Consider the following 6,156-nt stretch of genomic DNA (forward strand, 5'->3'; position numbering starts at 1 on the left):
TGCAATTAACCAGGCAAGTCAGTATTTTTATTTTTTTTTATTTTATTTTATTTGGGTCATTGACGAATAAGGTTTTTAAAAGTGTAAGAAAACATAATGGAGATATAATTAATTTTGAAATGTTATTAAGTGTTAACAATGAGATTATGTGGTTTTTATAATCAGTTAACACTGCTTTTGTCATTTTTTTACAAGATGGACAAAATTTGTCACCAAAAAAGTCATTCGGTTTAACAAATTTCGGTTTTACCAAATTACACTTTTGGTTATACCGAATGACAATATTTTTAAAAAAAAATGCTAACAGGCTGATATCTAGCTAGCAAAAGGACAATCGAGCATTTTATATTTAGTACAAGTTTTTAAAATATTATAACATTTTTCATGTTTTATAGCGGTTGTACCGAATGACCTGATGTTTCGGGACATGCGTATGAACGAGAAAACATGAATTTTTCAAATAGTTAAGAGAGAGTTAGTTACTTTTGCTTCACAACCATGTGGTCCTTTGCAGGTGTCTGAATGATGTCACATCCTGTCACATGATATTGACGGCATGACTTGGTCCAAAATGGTCCCTTTACTCCGAATGACATCAATGAAATTAATTTTTCCGGACATTCTTTCTCATAACAAAGCAGCAACTTTTACACATAATTTTAATACCATTTTGCACTATGTTGATATATGATGTTATAAAATCATGCCAGAATAAAAAAATCAATACATTTATTACATTTTAAGATAATTTAATCAAATGAAATGGCTGTATTGGCCTTTGGACGGTTAAACCGAATGACATTTTGACACTTCAAAATCTTTAAAATACCTTTATATGTAGCAAAGTATAATTAAAAACCCTTTGGATTCAATAAAAGAGATCTAGTTGTACTACCTTACATACTTTGGATGTCATATCTTTGTTTTTTTATTATTATTAAGGCCTTTGGACAAAAAAATGACCCATCACATCATTGACCCATTTGCAATGACAGCCTAATTAAATTAAATTACATATTTAATTAATATATAAAAATGGAATTTTAAAATATCCAATCAGAGTGCTCCATTTATAATAAAGCGTTATTACAGTACTATTTATATACTATTATAGTATATTATTTTAGTTTTGGATATGTCATTCTGGCTTTTGTCATTTATTATTATAATTTTTTTTTTTTATATATATATATTCTTATCTTTTTTTTTCAATCATTTTAATTCTTGAACTTGTTTTATTTCAGTTAAATTATATATTTTTTTCTGTTAAGCTCCAATATTTTTATTTTATTTCTGCTTTATTTCAATAAAGGAAACAAATTTAATAGTTTTAGTTAACAATGACAACATTTTTAATTAATTTCCTCTGATGAAGCACAAATGGGTGCACTTTTTTTCTCTGTAATCACATCAGTATTCTTATTAAATATATCAAGTACCTAAATTAAAATTATAAACAGGATTTCCCTCTGCCTGTGTGAAATATGACGACTTATTACAGATAATCATCAAAAGAGAGTAAAAGCAAAACACTTTTCTTGTTTCCTGGTCTTAAAAGCCACTAAGAATAGAGAAACAATGCAGGGAGGAAAATAAAACGCTTTAATTTAGCCTTACCGAAGACGAAAGTGAGTGCATGATCGTTATTCTTTCTATTCCTTATCAGCCCATAATTAGCCACAACAAAGACTAAAAATAGGACACTACATCCTTCTCTGAGAATATTTCAACTGTTCTGGGACTCTCTGAAAATATTTCCAATGCTCAGATTGTTATTGATTCACATTTGTGTGTAAAATTCTACTAAGTACAGATACAGCCACAATAATCCTGTGGAGATAACCTGTCAATCCATCTTCATGACGCTATGAGGACAGGTGTGTTCTGACCAATAAGACAGTCATGTGACTCACATTTAGGTACACTTTGAAAAGTTACCCTGTGAAAGTGAAATGCAACACTGTAACAGTTTAAGTCCCTGCTTTGGAACAAAACAAACGATCTACAGTTTTGAAAATGCCATGAAACAGTGCCCCGCGAAGGCCATCAAGAGTTTGTGATGAAGAGTGATATAAGGGTCCGTTCGTGATCCGTGCAGTCATGGGTAATGCACCATAAACACTGGCTCTCTCACACTGGTCCGAAACAAATGTGACGCTTCATTAAGATTGAAAACGAGACTCAAAAATGGCCCTGAGTGGTCCTGAAAAGTGTCTAAAAAGATTATTGTTCTCATGCACATGGTGGGAATGTGATAGAAAGCATGTGTTTAGGTCTTATCTAAGCTGACTATTAGCAGTCATGGATTTAAAATGTAAATCTAAAGGTTTGATGAATTGTGGGAGCACACAGGAGGTTCATGGCTGGCTGTAGATGGAAAAACGTTTCCTCCCCTACAGAGTTTGAACACACACTCACACACACACACACTTTCCTTGTACAGAGGGTCTTTTATTTGGTGAGAGTGAGACACACCTATGGGACTCTCTGAAGGCTTGTTTAGTGACGGAGCGCATGTTCTACACTGAAAGTCACTGACAGACTGCATCACATGTTATCAACGTATTTGTAAACAATTTTAAGTTGAAGTTTATTAACTTTTCTGCTTTCAGCAAATACTATGATTGAACTAATGCAGAAAGTACATAAACTACACATAAAGGTATTTCTGTCATGACAACTCTGAGTGTTTGGCATGGTAATGGATATGATGGATATCAATGTTGATATGTTTGGTCTTGGCGGAATAGATCTGCTATTGCTGCTGCTGTTTTTGCTGCTGCTGCTGCTGTTATTTCTGATGCTGTTATTGCTGCTGCTGTTATTTCTGCTGCTGTTATTGATAATGCTGTTATTGCTGCTGCTGCTGCTGCTGGTTATTTCTGCTACTGTTATTGCTGTTGCTGTTGATTATTGCTGCTGCTGCTGTTATTTCTGCTGCTGTTGATTATTGCTGCTGCTGCTGTTATTTCTGCTGCTGTTATTGCTGCTGCTGTTGATTATTGCTGCTGCTGCTGCTGTTATTTCTGCTGCTGTTATTGCTGCTGCTGTTGATTATTGCTGCTGTTGCTGTTGATTATTGCTGCTGCTGCTGCTGTTATTTCTGCTGCTGTTATTGCTGCTGCTGTTGATTATTGCTGCTGCTGCTGTTATTTCTGCTGCTGTTGATTATTGCTGCTGCTGCTGTTATTTCTGCTGCTGTTATTGCTGCTGCTGTTATTTCTGCTGCTGTTATTGCTGCTGCTGTTGATTATTGCTGCTGCTGCTGCTGTTATTTCTGCTGCTGTTATTGCTGCTGCTGTTGATTATTGCTGCTGTTGCTGTTGATTATTGCTGCTGCTGCTGCTGTTATTTCTGCTGCTGTTATTGCTGCTGCTGCTGTTATTGCTGCTGCTGTTGATTATTGCTGCTGCTGTTGATTTTTGCTGCTGTTGCTGTTGATTATTGCTGCTGCTGCTGCTGCTGTTATTTCTGCGGCTGTTATTGCTGCTGCTGTTGATTATTGCTGCTGCTGCTGTTATTTCTGCTGCTGTTATTGCTGCTGCTGTTGATTTTTGCTGCTGTTGCTGTTGATTATTGCTGCTGCTGCTGCTGTTATTTCTGCTGCTGTTATTGCTGCTGCTGCTGTTGATTATTGCTGCTGCTGCTGTTATTTCTGCTGCTGTTATTGCTGCTGCTGTTGATTATTGCTGCTGTTGCTGTTGATTATTGCTGCTGCTGCTGCTGCTGCTGTTATTTCTGCTGCTGTTATTTCTGCTGCTGTTGATTATTGCTGCTGCTGCTGTTATTTCTGCTGCTGTTATTGCTGCTGCTGCTGTTGATTATTGCTGCTGTTGCTGTTGATTATTGCTGCTGCTGCTGCTGCTGTTATTTCTGCTGCTGTTGATTATTGCTGCTGCTGCTGTTATTTCTGCTGCTGTTATTGCTGCTGCTGTTGATTATTGCTGCTGCTGCTGCTGTTATTTCTGCTGCTGTTATTGCTGCTGCTATGCTAATGCATACATGATTATTGCTGCTGCTGCTGCTGCTGTTATTTCTGCTGCTGTTATTGCTGATGCTGTTATTGCTGCTGCAGTTGATTATTGCTGCTGCTGATGCTGTTATTTCTGCTGCTGTTATTGCTGCTGCAGTTATTGCTGCTGCTGCTGTTGGTTATTGCTGCTGATGCTGCTGTTGGTTATTGCTGCTGCTGCTGCTGCTGCTGTTATTGCTGATGCTGCTGTTATTGCTGCTTCTGCTGTTGGTTATTTCTGCTGCTGCTGCTGCTGCTGTTATTGCTGCTTCTGCTGTGGGTTATTGCTGCTGCTGCTTTTATTGCTGCTGCTGTGATTGCTTCTGCTGTTGTTGCTGCTGCTGCTGCTGTTGGTTATTGATGCTGCTGCTGTTATTGCTGCTGCTGATGCTGCTGTTATTGCTGCTGCTGCTGCTGTTGGTTATTGATGCTGCTGCTGTTATTGCTGCTGCTGCTGGTTATTGCTGCTGCTGCTGCAGAGCAAGTATGGGACCTGCTACTGCCAATATGCCAATTACCCATAGCAGATCTATACAAGTGGAGCTGGGGAAGGTGGAGGTTTTCTGAAAGCGCGCTACAACTGCTACAGCAAATGCTGACCAAGTATTTGAAGGTTGAGCAGCGAGCTCATTGACTACTGATACAGCAGGAACCAATCAGCTGTGCCCTGTAGAGAATGATGTGATTGCAAGCAGATTGAGTTGAGGACCTATCAGCCTGCGCCATCTAGAGTTTCATGACAGAACTTTGTATAAAAGCAGATATACAAATATGCAAAACATGCTCAAGAGTACAAAGCAAAAAAAAAAAAAAAAACTAATAGTGTAACAAAATCTAAATATCTATTATTTTCATTAAACAGTCTAAAAACAGTCATTAAACAGTCATTTTGTCAGATAATTTGGCTTAAGAAGCTGGCCAGTTTTTTCACCCTCAGCTGGTGGGAAAATCTTTCTGAGACATTTCTTTTATTAATTTTTATTAAGCAAGTGGTCATCTTGAGCAGGACAGACCCTTCTTACACACACACACACACACACACACACACACACACATTGTTCTGTTGTTGGCCTCTTTTCCACTACAGAACTCTTAGATATTTCATGGGAATGATGTCACACTTTTCCTCCTGCCCAGATAAATGACCACATTTTCCATTTTCGTGACCCAAGCATGTTTCTCCTCTCTCTGCCTCACGTCTTGTGCTTTGGATCTTCAATTTGCAATTATGCATTTAGCAGACACTTATCCACAGAGCCTTACAAAAGAGGGAAAAAAGCAATTCATCAACAATATTCGTAATGGTCAGATTTATCAGACAACCAGATTAGGAAGCACGCCAGAGAAGAGGAGAAATAATGTTCCAGCATTGTTCATGTATCATCTTTGATAGAAATACAACATGACATGCACTGACATCTCTGCAATTATTTAGTGGAATATTTTGCACCATATTTTGTTCTGTTGTTGTTGTCTGTACATAAATCACACACAGAGATTTTTTTTAATCCATAAAATGTATCTCTGGCCACAGAAAAATGGGGGCATTTCCTGTCTGAACACAATATGTATTGTTTGACAGGAAACGGGGGGGATTGCGGTATTCCTTACAATAGACAGATTACGCCTTAAGGGGTCAGTAAACACGGTCCCTGTTTCTTTAAACAAACATAAATGTCAGTGGTTTCGTCAGATCCGCAATGGAATCTCTTTACAGTCTCTGTGCTTGTGACTGTTCTGAGTAAAATGTAAGAGATAATATTAGGAATTAGAAAGGATGCATTTAATTGATCAAAACTTTAATTGACTTTAAAGACATTTATAATGTTACAAAAAAATTCTACTTAAAAAAAAATGGTGTTCTTTTGAACTTTCTATCTTTCAAAGAATCCTGGGAAAAAATGCATCACGGTTTCCACAAAAATCTGAAGCAGCACAACTGGTTTCAACATTGATAATAATCAGAAATGTTTCTTGAGCATCAAATCATCATATTAGAATGATTTCTGAAGGATCATGTGACACTGAAGACTGGAGTAATGATGCTGAAAATTCAGCTTTGATCACAGGAATAAATTACATTTTAACTTATATTCACATAGAAAACAGCTATTTTGAATTGTGATGTTTCACTTTATTGCTGT

Source organism: Ctenopharyngodon idella, chromosome 14 (assembly GCF_019924925.1).
Source record: "Ctenopharyngodon idella isolate HZGC_01 chromosome 14, HZGC01, whole genome shotgun sequence".
Classification (NCBI taxonomy): domain Eukaryota; kingdom Metazoa; phylum Chordata; class Actinopteri; order Cypriniformes; family Xenocyprididae; genus Ctenopharyngodon; species Ctenopharyngodon idella.